Genomic DNA, 14,665 nt, shown 5'->3' on the forward strand with positions numbered 1-14,665 from the left:
TCTCAAGTTTCAAGATCATGTATAAGTAAACCAACTGAAAGGCTCATTAGGGTTCGTGTTTTTGATTAAGCTAAGAGTAGCTATGGAGCCTAGTGCTTCACATTTTTATTCTTAACTTTGATGTGATGTATGTGATGTATGTGAATACTATTTTCTGCTAATGTGAAGTATTCCATTGATCTGCATCTGAGCTAGTTTTAGAGGGCTGAAACCCTTGGGTTGGCCCCTTGGGTTTGGGGCCAACCCAAAGGCTTTAGTCCCTCTTCTGTATTTCTTTCTTGTTCTTATTTCAAAGCATGTCATGTATTTCTCTTGTTTCAGTGATGTTAAGCTATAAAAACTTGTGATTGTAGGCTTGCCTACCACCTCTCTTGTGGGAAGAGTAATTGGAAAGATTGTCAATCTCTGTCCAAAAACATTTGTTTATGATTTATTGGAAATAGATAGATGTTAGTTGTAATCATTTTCATGTTTATTATCTGCAACTTAGGAGTTAGTTCAATGATCAAAGTAGTTTTGTGGAATAGAATAGATTTTAGTCAAATTCAACTCATCTTTTCCATGATAGTTTATCTCATTATGTTATTGGTCATTTAATGCACCTATTTTTCTTGTTGTAGGGTTGTGTTGATCTTCAAGTGTGGGCATATATTTCCATATCCACTTGTACCTTTCCATCTTCTTCCTTTCCATCTCACACTGCTCCCAAACTATATTTCAACAGTCATTTTGTTAAGGAAAATAGAGGACGTCGTGGGGATCACCCTTAGTGCAAGATAGACCTTTGAGAGGTTCTAGGCTTGGCTAGGGGGCTTCTCTAACCTTCATCCATCTTCTCCTACCCTCAAGACACCATTTCTACCCTCAAAAGGCTCTCGGATTCCCTCCTGTAGAAAAATAGGGCCTCTTATAGCAATACAGGACCTCATGTAGCAACTCCTGTAGTAGCCCTATAACAATGTTCTTTTCAACCAATTTCCCCCCCCACTTTGATCATATCCTAATTAAGTTGAATAATGGCCCCAACTTGTGATTTGAGGATTAAGTAAGGACTTTAGACCACTCTAATCTCCTCCTTTCCTCATTGAAAAATAGATTTAGAATTATAATTTTTTTCATAAGCATGTTAAGAGTTAGATTCCTTATTTTCAAGCAAATTTAAAGTAGTTCAATGATACATGCAAGTAGGTTACTGATTTGAAATGTGAAAAGTAGAGTAGCTTTACTTCTACAAGTAGACCAACCCTTTCTCTTTCATGCAATGTTAATTAGCATCTACAATTGAATGAATGGCATTTTCACTTTCATAGTGAGAATCAGGCTCAATTATGATTTCATAAGAATGCTTTACTATAGTTATTTGGAGGAATGGTCCCTGAACACCTTCATATGATTTCATAACTGAGGGTGACATGAGTAGAACCTAACCTACTATGGATATAGCATTGTCACTTCTAAGTTTGTACAAACCCTGGGATGATAATTTGAGTTGAGGAGCTCTTGGGAGTTGCAGCACTCTTGCTGCAATACCAAGGCTCACCACTTTTTGGTGTCGTTGTTGGGGAGGTGTCTAAGTAGGTTTTGTTTCTTCTTAAGAATTGCTTGTTCTTTTCTATTTTACATTAGTCTTATTTCTTTGAAAATTCTTGAAACAAAAATTAAAAAATGAACAAAGCTAGTTCTTTCATGCCTCGTAGGAGTAGGGATAACTAAGGGAAATTGTTACCAAAATCCCCACCCCCTCAAGCATTCAAAATTCATTCTTTTTTGGTGACTGTGAAATTCCCTCTCTAACTACAGGGGATTTGGAAAACTCTTTAGGAGATACATCTGAAATTTTTGAAGAACCTATAGGATAAGAATAACCTATCTCGACTACCCAAAATATGGATGAAAACCAAAACAATGATATCTTCCCTATCAGAGAAACCAATGGAGATGCTCTAATGAAATATATAAGCCTTTCTTCCCTTTCACATTTCCATGGCCTAACCTCTGAATATCTTGACACCTTCATGTTTGAGTTCGTTGTTTTTTGTAGGACCTATGACTATGCTTTTGATGAGAAAAAGCTGAATTTGTTTCCTTCTACCCTGAAATATGTAGCCTTGTGCTGGTTTATGAGTGTACCTGGATGCAACATCACTACCTAAGCCGAAATGCAACAATCCTTCAATGATAAATATCGAGATTATTGTATGTCCAAATAAACAAAGGAGTAAATATTTAGGATGACCCTTGGACCCGATGAATCTTTGGAGTACTATGATGAGAGGTTTCAACACAATTATAAGAGGGCCAACTTTACGCTTGATATTGAGTCACTCAAGCTATTTATTCTTTGATGGATCAGGGAAGATGTAATGGAAACCCTCAACATGCTATCTGGAGGAGATATATACCAATTTCCTTACGATGACATTAAAATTAAGTTCAATAATTACTCTATGGATACTGGGAAGAAGGGTACATCTAGCCAAAGCTTGGTCATTTCCTCTCCCTCCACAACATCCCTCAAGCATGAAATAGGGAATATGCTGGAGGATTTCAAGAGTGAAATTTTGCTTACCTTTTCCCTACAAATGTATACTATGCAAATCAAAATGAAATAAGAGGAAGCAAAAAATGCACTATTTATTCTCTTCCCTAGATTGTTACACCGGACAAATCCCTCTTGTAGACAAGATCGATCTCCCTAGATCGTTGACAGAAAATAGAAACAATAAAGACAATTGAATTGACCCTTTCCCTATGTTGGGCTTGTTTGAATTATAATGATTAAGGCTAATGCATGATCCACCTACCTATTTCACAGAATTCTCGATGAAGATCCCTTCTTGTGATTTGATGTTGCCCCTCAATGCTTGATAAGGCTAGCAAACATAGACAAAAAAGGATCAAAGGCACACGCGATATAATAATCCAAACAAAACTTAACCTAATGATCAAGGAAATTAGGAATTGAATTTTCCTTAATAAACATTATGAACAATTATAAACCATTCATAACTCCAATAAGAAAAATCAAAGGGAGAAAGTGTTAATTTGTATTAATCAAAGATAAAGAGGAGCCTTACAAATTTTACCTTCATGTCGTGAGGTCCCTCCCAAATGCCTTCAATCTCCTCCTTAGATAGCAAGCTTTGCAATCTCAAACTAGAAGCATAAGTTTATCTTCTTTGAGTTCTGACCCCCTCAATCCTCGTGCCCTCTATTCATTTTATAGGATAAGAGGAGGAAGTTTCAGATCCAAAACAGGAGAACAAGACTCCTTAATTGAGGGATTAGGTTTCCATGAGAAAATGGATTAAGATGCATCATCTGGGGATTATAGTTCAAATAGTCATCACCTGGAAGGTTTCAGTTGGGAAATATTTGACCAACTAAGTTTCTAGAATGTACTTTTTATTTTTAATTTCTTGAATTCACTCTCAAGGGTTTAGAGTGGCAGATAGAGCGCAACACTACGTTGTTCTCAAAGTTAATTCTTGTGAATCCATGGGAAAATCTAGAAAAATCAGTGCAGGTGAAACTTAACAAGGTGTGACAACTATTTTCCCCAAATTTCTCATCTAATTCAAGACATTTTGGGTTGTTTGAAATCTAAGGGAGTTCATTCAAACATGTTCATGGATGGTAAAAAGACCAATAAACTGATCACGTGTCATGGCGACGAATTCACATGTAACAGGTTTCCCCCCTAAAGTGCGAAGTCTATAAAATAAGTTTAAAAGATTGTTGTGCTTTATCATTCCAAAGATCAGATCAGAGACAATGGTCGGAAACATACAGAGAACTTTCAAGGATTACAATGAAAATGTATATCAATAATCATCATTAACGTAGCCATTCCCATACTCAGAGTAAAGCAAACTCAATGAAAAAGCATGGAAAAACCAAAATCATATAGATAGTAGACACAACATGGATGCAACCATCTGTCATAAATGGGTCTACATAATCATGAATATAAAATCTCCTCACAACCTAGATTGATGAAACTAGATCTAGGGTCTTGATCTCCATCTCTTGATCCATAGTACGAATCTAACCATGCGAGTGAATGTTTCAAAGTTGAACATGGTAGAAACCACTTGATTACCGGTCAATGATGTGAACCATTAACAAGTGCGAGAGAAACCACCAATAATGACAATGGTTCTCAAGGTACTTCCAGTATAATCTATGAAGTGTGAATAAGTGATCTGAAGTCGAACAGTCATAGAATAGTTCGATCGAAGGCCAATGACGAGAACCTATCGTCGAAGGTGATAAACCTACCATTAAGGCATGCAAGTCTCAAGGTATTGGAGGTTTCTAGATAAAATTCCTAGATAATGAGCTGAAGTCGATAAGAAGCGACCCATGATAGGAAATCCTATGATATGAAACACAATGTCAAGTTTTGAAAATAGATTGCAAGGACTGACTCAAGGATGGCCTATGCGATTGAAGGCTAGAATTTGCAAAGGAATTTGGAACTGAGGTTGAAATTCTCTTGAAGACATAGTGACATGACAATTGACTTGGAAACATTTGACTTAACGATAATACCAAAAACCATGAAGACTTTGAATGAGGTTTGATTAATTGTAAGACAAATGGATTTCCCAACCCAGACATGAGTGTGACAGAGTACCGTGTTCAAGAGCGACATGCTACCTTTAGAAATGACAATGTAAAATGGACAACTTTTCCCAATTTCCCCCATCATTACTAGAAAGTACCTCTTTATTATTTACAAGCTTGAGGAGGATAAAATATGCTTAGACTATAAGCTCATCCTTCGGATGAGTCCATCGAAGTATTTTTAACAAACCCTAAGAAGGAATGGTTCGGCCCCATTATGCATAACAGGTCCTACACTGTTTAGTTTTTACGAGTCGAGTAAAGGAGTACCTTGATGTCATTTTCTTTTAAATATTTTCAAAGACACAAAAACGAAACTCATTTAGTTCTTTTACCATAAAAATTTCACAAGCCCGGAGAAAGTCAAGATCGGTGTTTTTCAGTTTAGAGAGTCAGAAGTAAAACAAAGGTAGACTCCACCAGGTTCTTTTTCGTAAGTTTTAGTCCCTCAGGTCCGAAAAAGGATAAAATAATACAAGAGTGAACTCTATTGACCATGTTCATTCAACGTATACATTTTTCGTAAATAGTCCTAACTCAGTCCATAAAAGGGGTAAACTTATACCAAGTGGATGGATTTTCATTTACTTTTACGAGTTTGAACAAGAAAGTACTCAACAATCTTTTCATTTTTAAGAGTCTGAAAAGGGCTTAAAAGGGGACTCTATGATTTTCAGTTTTCGTAATTGTTTAAGAGCATGAAAAGTGATAAAAGTCTGCTAAATAGTCAAATGATTTATCCTCACCTTGTAACCTATCCTGCACATTTAAATTCAATAAATCGTTATAACTGCTCAAACATATAAGATTTTCCCTCCTATACGATTTTAAATATAAAAATTAATATTTTTTGGCTTAAAAACCCTATAAAAGTGGGAAAAGTAAATTATTTTTCACCATTTTCCATTTTACCATTTGAGAGTAGAGAGAGGATTTTTTACCACAAGACGTCCAGGACTCATTCCGAGCTAACCGGTGGATGAAATCGTTAACCACTTCTTCCTGGTAGAAGATCTCTCCTTAACTTAGCTTTTCATCCGTTCCAATTTCCGTTTTAATCTTTCAGTTAATTGTTTGGGGCAAGATTATGTCAAAAAATGCACCCTCAGACCTTCGCTGATTTCTTTTAGTCGGGCCTGTGCATGCAGGTAAAATTTTCTGCATGGAAAATCGTGGCTTGCGTGGTTTTTTTTTTGAAAAAATCCACACAGCTGCACCTTGTCTGCAAAACAAAAGTAGTGCAGGCAGTGAGGGCTTATTTTTTTTGCAATATTTTGGCCTCAAAGAACATGAGATGGTTTTCAAAAATGATTCTAATCCTTTTAAAATGGTCATTTCAGGCTAATTGATTGTTCAAAATGGAGTGGAGGAAAAGAGAGCGTGAAGCCAATGGTTTGGCAACTTTGGTAGATCCAACTACCATGCAGGCTCTAAGAACTTGTGGCCTCTTGAAATACTGACTCATTCTTAGGATGAAAGATCAGATAGATCTAATGACATGGATGGTAAGAACCTGGAATGTCCAAGAACAATGTTTTGGGAATGCAGATCATCGCGTTAACATTGACGTCGATGACATCTATTTCTTGACTCGGTTGTCTCATCGGGGAGTCGACATTTCATTATTTGGACAAAGGACTGGGGGGATACTACTGATGGGCATCTACAATGCTTTTTTAGGGGTGCACCACCCAAGGATGGCAGAATTGATATTCAGATCATCGAGCTCTTTCCCCTAAGGACCATTACTTTCACTGTTAGCAAGTTGTGTGGCAGTTTTTCCCTTCATTTAGCCATGCGGGCACAGACGTAGAGTACCATGGAATGCTAGGAATCCACAGTGTTCAACTGGTGTGAGGGAGTGGTGGTAAACATGAAGGGATAGTTGACCAGATGCAAGAATGGGAAACTGAAGAATTTCAGTTATGGCACCATTCTTATTGCTTTTTCCCTAAAGAGGATTCCTCTTCTCCGTCCACAACAAAATTTAGCAAATGAGGTGGAACCTAGGCATCCACGCATGATGAAGTGGGTTGCACTGATGGCATGTCATGGAGGTCATAGACCAGTAGTGAGGTATACTCCTAAGTTTCTTGACAGGCTATGCCAACAGATCATTTCGATCAAGGACTTTCCATATGCCGGGATGTATTACAGAGGTGATCTCGATATCCCACTTCCAGCCGGAACTTAGTGGGGTGATCTAGGTGAGAATTTCTCATTTTGACATGTTCTAAATTTTTTGAAATTTTATGTGTTTTGTCTTCAAAGGCTAATTATCCGAAATTCATCTGTAGATGTGGACCCAAACTGACCAGTAGGGCTGAGGCGATTTTACAAAAGAGATGAGTAGCCTGTAGTGGTTGTGGCAGCTAACCAAAAGGTAGAAGAGATTCTAATAGAGATGGAACACAACCTCAAGAGGTTGACCTTGGATATCCCAGAGACTACGATAGATGACATTCCTCACCCTTATTAGAGACATGTAGTTGGGGTTCTAGGGCCAGTTAGATTATTTCTACTTTAAGTTGCTCGTGTTATCAATTTCTATCATGAGCATCATCATGCTTAGTTGTTCTAGTCTGTTGGACCACATTTTTTATTTTTGGTGTCAGCATATTCAGAAAATAAAAGGCCACAAGGCCTTATGTCCTTGTATGATATATTTTGTAGAAACAATTCTATGCAAACTCTATTTTAATGGAAAAATACTACTTTTTCCTACTGTTTATCTCTATAAAAGTATGAATGGATATTGTTTCTAATTTACAAATGTTTCAAATGTCTATTTAACACATGATTAGCCAATGCATATGTTTATGTGTTTAAATATCCCAGAATGTGTTGATATTCGATATAATCAAATTTCCTTTCCAAAAGACGGACCCGTAAAAACGTTCTTAACATTGTTGGACTCCTTACTGTATAGACATTGTTTAAATGTAATACTACGAGTTGTGAATCTAACCTAATGATCAAACATCGAATACCAAATGTGATGGCATCAGATAATAGCTCAATGAATGCGATATTTTCTGTTATGTTATTTTTCGTTTGACCAAGGCATATTCCATGAATAGAGACTAGCTCATAATTGGGTGAATAGATAACCCAGGCTGCAGAAGATAAATTATAAGTATTACGACTAGCACCATCAGCAAAGAAAATGTAGGCCTGAGGGAATGTCGACATTTGCAAATCAAGTGAAAAACAAGATAAGCAGGAGAAGTAGTAGAAAATGTGAAAAACATTAACCATCACACATACCTAAAAAATTGTAAATAATGTACAAATCTCCACCAAAATTTTATGCATAATACTTCTTTAGGTAAAGACCATTTCTATGCTTTCCCAAAGGAATACCATCCTAATCAAATAGCTCATAGGCTCCTTTAGCTAATACATGTCTTATGATGTAAGGGCCAAGCCACATGGGTTCGAGCTTTCCCATGCCTAATTTGTCATGAGCTTGATCATAAACCAAGACTAGGTCACCTTCTCAATATGAATGAGGATTAACGTTTTGATCAAATTTAGCTTTGACACATTTTTTGTGAACTTTGATAGCCAGTGCGACATCACGATGATTTTCATCTAAACGTGATAAATGTGCAAAACAGTCTTCGTCTATAGAGGTAGCTGGCAGTAATTCGATAGCTAGTTTCAGGGATGGGATTTCACATTCAATGGGTAACATTTCTTCCAAGCCATAAAAAAGTTGGAAAGCAGTAAAACCCGTCAATTTTTTTGTAGTAGTATGGTAAGCCCACAGTGCTGAAAAGAGCATCGAATGCCAGTTTCAATTATGAATACCAACTATCCGTTTAATCATATTGGTTAAAAATTTAGTGACGGCTTCGACCTAACCATTAGCTTGTGGATATTAAGAAGTAGAGCTATCATGGCATAGGTCGAGCTATGCGGATATTTCGACCATCATAAAGTTATGAAAATGACTACCATGGTATGTAACAATAGCTTGTGGGATACCAAACTGAGCAATCACATGGTTGAAAATGAAAACTATTGTATTTTCATCATCGTCTCTATATGTAGTCATCACCTCAGCCCATTTCATAAAGTAATCGACTAGAAGGATAATATAACCATGCCCCTGTTCCGAGTGAGGGTTAAAGGTGACAAAAATGATGCTCCATTTGTCAAAAGGATTGACAACTATGATAGGATGAAGAGGAGCTGGAGGTGTTCACATTTTGTGATCATAGATTTGGAAAACATGACATTTGTGGACTGCAGTAATGAAATATTTAAGCGTTGAAGGCAAAAAATAACCAGAACGTAATATCTTTTGGGTAGTAGCATACCCAGACATATGACTACCACATTCTCTAGAATGGATGTCATTTAATTTTTTTCCAGACTCTTGGAGAGTCAAACAACGTTGGAATATAGAATCGGTACCATGATGGTAAAGGGCGTCACCAATAATATTGTATTGTTTGGATTGGTATCAGATTCGATGACGATTAGTTATAGATAACTCGGGCCTAAAAGCTTGTGTTTGTACATATAAAATGATATCTCCATACCATGGATCTAATGTACTAATAAGAAATAGAGATTCATCAGCAAAGGAATCTTTTGCTAGAGTTTCTATATCAGTATGAGGAAAGTCACACAATAGTTCGACGAAAACCAAAGATTTCTTTTATTTAGATTTTTCAAATTCTAAATCAAATTCTTGACTTGGAGTATTTCTCCTCTAGAAATTTCTTAGTGAGAATATACATCATAGGGTGGAAATCAGAAATGAGATTTGTTTTTCGAAGAAGTGTATAGTGATAGAATCGTTGAACAACTTGGACAGCTACCAATGCTAGCTTCTCCATATGTTCATATTTAATCTTGGTTTTAGTGATATTTCTACTTAAATAATAAATCACATGTTCGCTGATAGGATCATCCTCTTAGACTAACACCATGCCAATAGTGGCATCGCATGCAGCTAAGTACAAAAAGTAATCTCGATGATAATGAGGTGGATGTAGTAATGGTGCATTGGTCGGTGCATGTTTTAATGCATCAAAAGTGTTATCAGCAAGCTCATCCGAAAAAAATGGAATGCACTTTTTTAATAGTCGAGTAAAACCTTGGGTTAGTTTGGCATCATTGTGGATGAATCTACACAAAAAGTTTTCTTTCCCTTGAAAACTTTGGAGTTGTGTAAGGCTAGGAGGAGCAGGAAAATTTAGAATCTATTCCACCTTGAGGGGTTCAACATGAATGCCTTATTTCAAAATGATGAAACCTAGAAGTCAACCTAATTGTACACAAAAGACACATTTGTGCGGATTCAAGTGAATATTGTAATCCCTGCACCTAATTGAAAATGATTTTAAGTGCAATAGGTGATCTTTCCTTTTCATTGAATGAGCCAGAAGGTCATCTAAATAGGGTTGAACAATATTCTTGACATCATGGAATGCATAAGGCATTGCTCGTTGAAAGGTTCTGCCAACATTTTGTAGGCCAAATGGGAGTTTGCAATAAGCAAAATTTCCCCATGGGCATATCAATGCAGTTTTGTACTGATCAGCAAGGAGTATGTTTATCTGACCATAGATAGAAAATCCATCCATAAATGAAAAAATTTCATTCCTAGCACAGGCATCAACAATTTGGTCGATATACGGAGTTGGATAATTGTCCTTAGGATAAGATTTATTAATATCTTTGTAACCAACACATACACCAATAGTTCCTTGTTTTGTATTAATGGGTACAATATTTGATAGCCAATCAGTCAAAGGAACGGGGTAAATGAATCTTTCTTACAAAAAAATTTCAACCTCAGTTTTGATAGTGAAATCTTTTTGTGGATGTATAGGATGTAATCGTTGTCTAACATTCTTAGCATTCAGATAAGTTTTTATTTCATGTACAACAATGCTAGGGTCGATTCCTGGCATTTCTTCATATGACCAGGAAAAGATGTCGTGGAATTCCTGAAATAGGGTTTTATAAGTTTGAGTCTCTTCTAAAGAACGAGAAGATCCTATATGAATATTTTTAGTTATCCCAGATTTTGTTGAGATATCTATGGGTATCGTTGCTGATATGTTCCCTAAATTATGTTTAGAATTGGAAGAAAGCGTAGATATTGGATATTGAGGATCACTAAGAGTCTCAGATGAAAACATAGATGAGAAATTATTCTCAATTTTTTCAAAGGATGGCAAGAAAGTCAAACAATGATGAGTATCACCACATGGAATTTCGTCCAAGGTCATAACTTCCATGACCTCTCATCTGTTAAGAAATATGTGTTAAAAGGATTAGACAAAGAGATTGGTTCCAAAAGTGACAAATGAGAATATTCATCAATAATCGAATTCATTCTATTGTTGTCAAATGTTGATGAGTTGGAAAAGGAATGAATTGCCTCATAAGCCAACCCAAAAGGGCTACGAGGCATCTCACTGCCATATAAGACTATTTATGACTCTGAAGGTACTTTCCACGGATCTCCCAATTCGAAAAATACTTGATGTAATCATATTAATATAGGCATGATTATGAGGGAAATTAGGTGGAGGGAATACGAAAGTTCCCATCAAAGATGAGTCTTTGAGAAGACATGTTAGCACTCTATAATTTAATAAGGCTGGGAAATATTTGCAGAGGTAACCACAAAACCACTTTGGAAGTTGGGATCTAGCTATGTTAGCTTCAAAGAGGGATCTCTCTTTATAATTTAACTTTGTTTGACTGAATATATTAGGATAGTTATCAATTTCAGATTTGGGTTTTTGAGTTGTAGGGTTGAGATAGTGGAAATTAGGCCATTGGGTAATGGAGTCATAGGTTTAGGTTGATTAAATGCATAGTTTACCAGCTGAAATCACGGGGAAGGGTAGGTAGTTTCATTGGATCCTTTAAGATCTATGGCATGGAGGAGAGGAAAAAGATTCAGCAATCCAATTAAAAACATAGCAATTAAGAATTTTGTTTTTAATATTCAGTAGAAAACATAGAAATTATTCAAAGCCAGAATCAGAGTGCATCTTTCAACAAATTTTGTTCTTCAAATTTCTATTGAATAATTCATATCTTAGGAATAACATATGTATAACAAAGAGTAAACAAATTAATAAGGAGAAATGCACTTCACCAATGAAAATGATACAAGAATCCTGTAATGATGGCACTGTATTACTGAAAATCTGATCAATGGTGGCTCTGTGAGCAACTTTACAATACTAGTCCTGTTCTTCAAACAAATCTCAATCCCTATTACTTCAAATTATGAAGTATTTATAAAAATTATTACAAAAAACTTTGAGTGGAAAATATCTAGAATTAATTACAAAAAATATCTTCAAACTTATTACAAAAATAGAACCAAAATCTAGGAAATTTGAAATTGCTAAAGATACTCGCACTATTGTCAAGGATGGATGTTGATGATTGGACTTGAAAAATAGCAGCAGACTGTTGATGACTGGACCTGAAAAATAGAAGTAGGTTGTAGATGTCCTTCTAAAGATATGATGACTAATTGTGCATTGGTTTGTTCATCACATTTTGAATACTTCTTTTTGTCACAAAATATTTGGATTTAAATAATATTTTTAAATTAATATTTTCAAATATTTAAATGAAATTCAAAATTCAAATTAAAAGTATTTATTAGAACTATTTATAAATCATCATGTTTTCGAATCCATGTAAATCCATGGCTTGTTTCTCCTTTTACCTTCCCCTGTAAATTTCCTTTCACTCCTATAAGTCTTTGGATGGATTTCCAAAACCTTGTGTTGTTTCACCAAGTGTAAATCAATTTCACCATATACCTGTAAATTCTTTTTACATATGTAAGTCTTATTTTACTTATCCTCCTATTCATAAAACTCATTTACATGAAGCTCATTTTTCTCACCTGTACATTACTTTCATATGATCTTAAAATTTCCGTTTTATTTTTTCTCATGAATTTATTTTCTTGCACCCATGAATTCTTTTTACTTGTAGCTGTAAAATTATTATACTCCTTTGCCTCTCATTTCATTTCACCCACTTAGCCTTCCATCCCTAAATTTCCTTTAAAATCTATTTTCCCTCATCTCTTTCACTCAGTCTCCCATCCACATAGCATTTATTTCATAATAGTATGAAATTCTATTTCGGCCACATTTATAAAAGTCAAAACAATATAGTTAATGGTTTTTGGAGGGGGGTGGGTGGTAAGATGTTTAGGGTGGGGGGTTTGATAAAATGTGAGGGTGATAGCTGTAAATGAGGGTAAAAGTGAAAACCACTTTTCGGACCCCCCTTTGGTTAAATGTCGGTGGCGTTGGGGTCCGAAACATATTTAACATTGGGCTTTAACATTGGGGGAATTAATGCATGAGTGTGGGGTGGGCCATAGGTTTTGACTTTTGGATTTTGGTGACGTGTAATGAATAAACTAATTTTTCATGTTTTTTAGAGTTTTGATTTATTCATTTATTTTAAAACTTCAAAATAAATGATTTCTCACTTATGCCTTCTTCTTTACTTTCTGGTGCATTCTTCAATTTTCTCTTGCCTTTGATCTGGATGTGAGCTTGAAGGTCCTCAACTTTCTCTTGCCTTTGATCTGTATGTCGGTTTGAAGGACCAGATATATCGTTAGAATGATTCTCCTAGGCACTTTCTGGTGGAAACACCTACAAAATTATCCGATCCAACAATTCCTATACAAAACACCTCCCTCATCTTCATACCTAGCTTCTCCTTGGAAATAATTTGAATGGTGAAATATTATTTACAACATTTCAAACATAATAATCATCAATAATAATCAAACAATCCTATAAAAATTTATAGGACCCCAACAAGACCAACACCAACTTCTTTATATGGAGTCATTGATTTTCCAACAAAAGGCACACTACCAGGGGAATTAGGGTCTGAGGTATAGTAGGATAATTGGTTTACCTTCAAAATTCTTCCTTTGTGAAGAAACATGATCATCCTAAAATATTATGAGACTACTGCTGACATGGCATAAGTCCAACTCCAACCAAGCAAAAGGTTATAGTCAAGTTGAGCATCAACAACCTCAACGTCTATTGAAACCATTTTACCCTCTAATTTGATTGGTAAATCATTTAAAAGACCATAAGTACGAAAACATCTTCCATCAAATTCTTTCAATGTTGTGTGAGATTGATTTATTGTTGGAGAACCTAAAGCTTTCTAACAGGCAATGGACATAATACATGTCAATTCTCCTTCGTCAATCATTGTTCGAAAAACTTGTCGAGTTTTGACATGAACTGGTATTTGAAAAGCCAGTTGGTGCGGGGGACATGGGACATGATTTTCGATATTGAAAACAATCAAATTGAAGTCATGAGAAACTAGTGCTCCTATGGCTAATAATAATAACTTCCTTTGTGTTGGAAAAGTCTGCAGTACTTCAAGAGCCGACATTGCCGAAGGTGACATAGCCAAATCTTCGACAGTATTATAGTTATAAGAAGCCCTAGAATGAGGGTTAAAGGCTGACTTTCAAAGAATACCCCTAGTAGGCGAACAAATTATCATATTAGGGTTTGGTTTTTCAATATGTAACGGTTCAGAAGAAGGAGGAGTATATGTGGAAGTTTTATCGTCTGGACTAGAGTCACCTCCATCTTCAACAGGACTCTTTCATGTGTAATCTTTGGATCTCGTTTCTACCGTAACTTTCAAAAACATCATCATGATATTTGCTAATGTGGATGATGGGGGTTGGTCATGAGAAGCCATTTTGTTATCTTGGGGAGGAAAGGGGTCCTTCAAAATAGCAGGAGTGGGTGAACCTTTGACAAATTTAGAAACTTTGACATGATGTGGGCACTCCTTGGTGTAATGATCTTCATAGCAAATTAGGAAAGGATAATGAGGTTTCCTATTTTCATCAGATGGTTCGTTCTTGTTTGATTTCTCCTTAGAACGAGTGTCTTGTTTATCTTTCCCTTTTCCCTTTTTCTTATTTTTGGATTGCTTACCCTTGTCGATAGATGATTCCATGACGTTAATTTCCAAA

Source organism: Pinus tabuliformis, chromosome 8 (genome assembly GCF_031772625.1).
Source record: "Pinus tabuliformis cultivar Carrire ecotype Pingquan chromosome 8, CPIR1, whole genome shotgun sequence".
Taxonomy (NCBI): Eukaryota; Viridiplantae; Streptophyta; class Pinopsida; order Pinales; family Pinaceae; genus Pinus; species Pinus tabuliformis.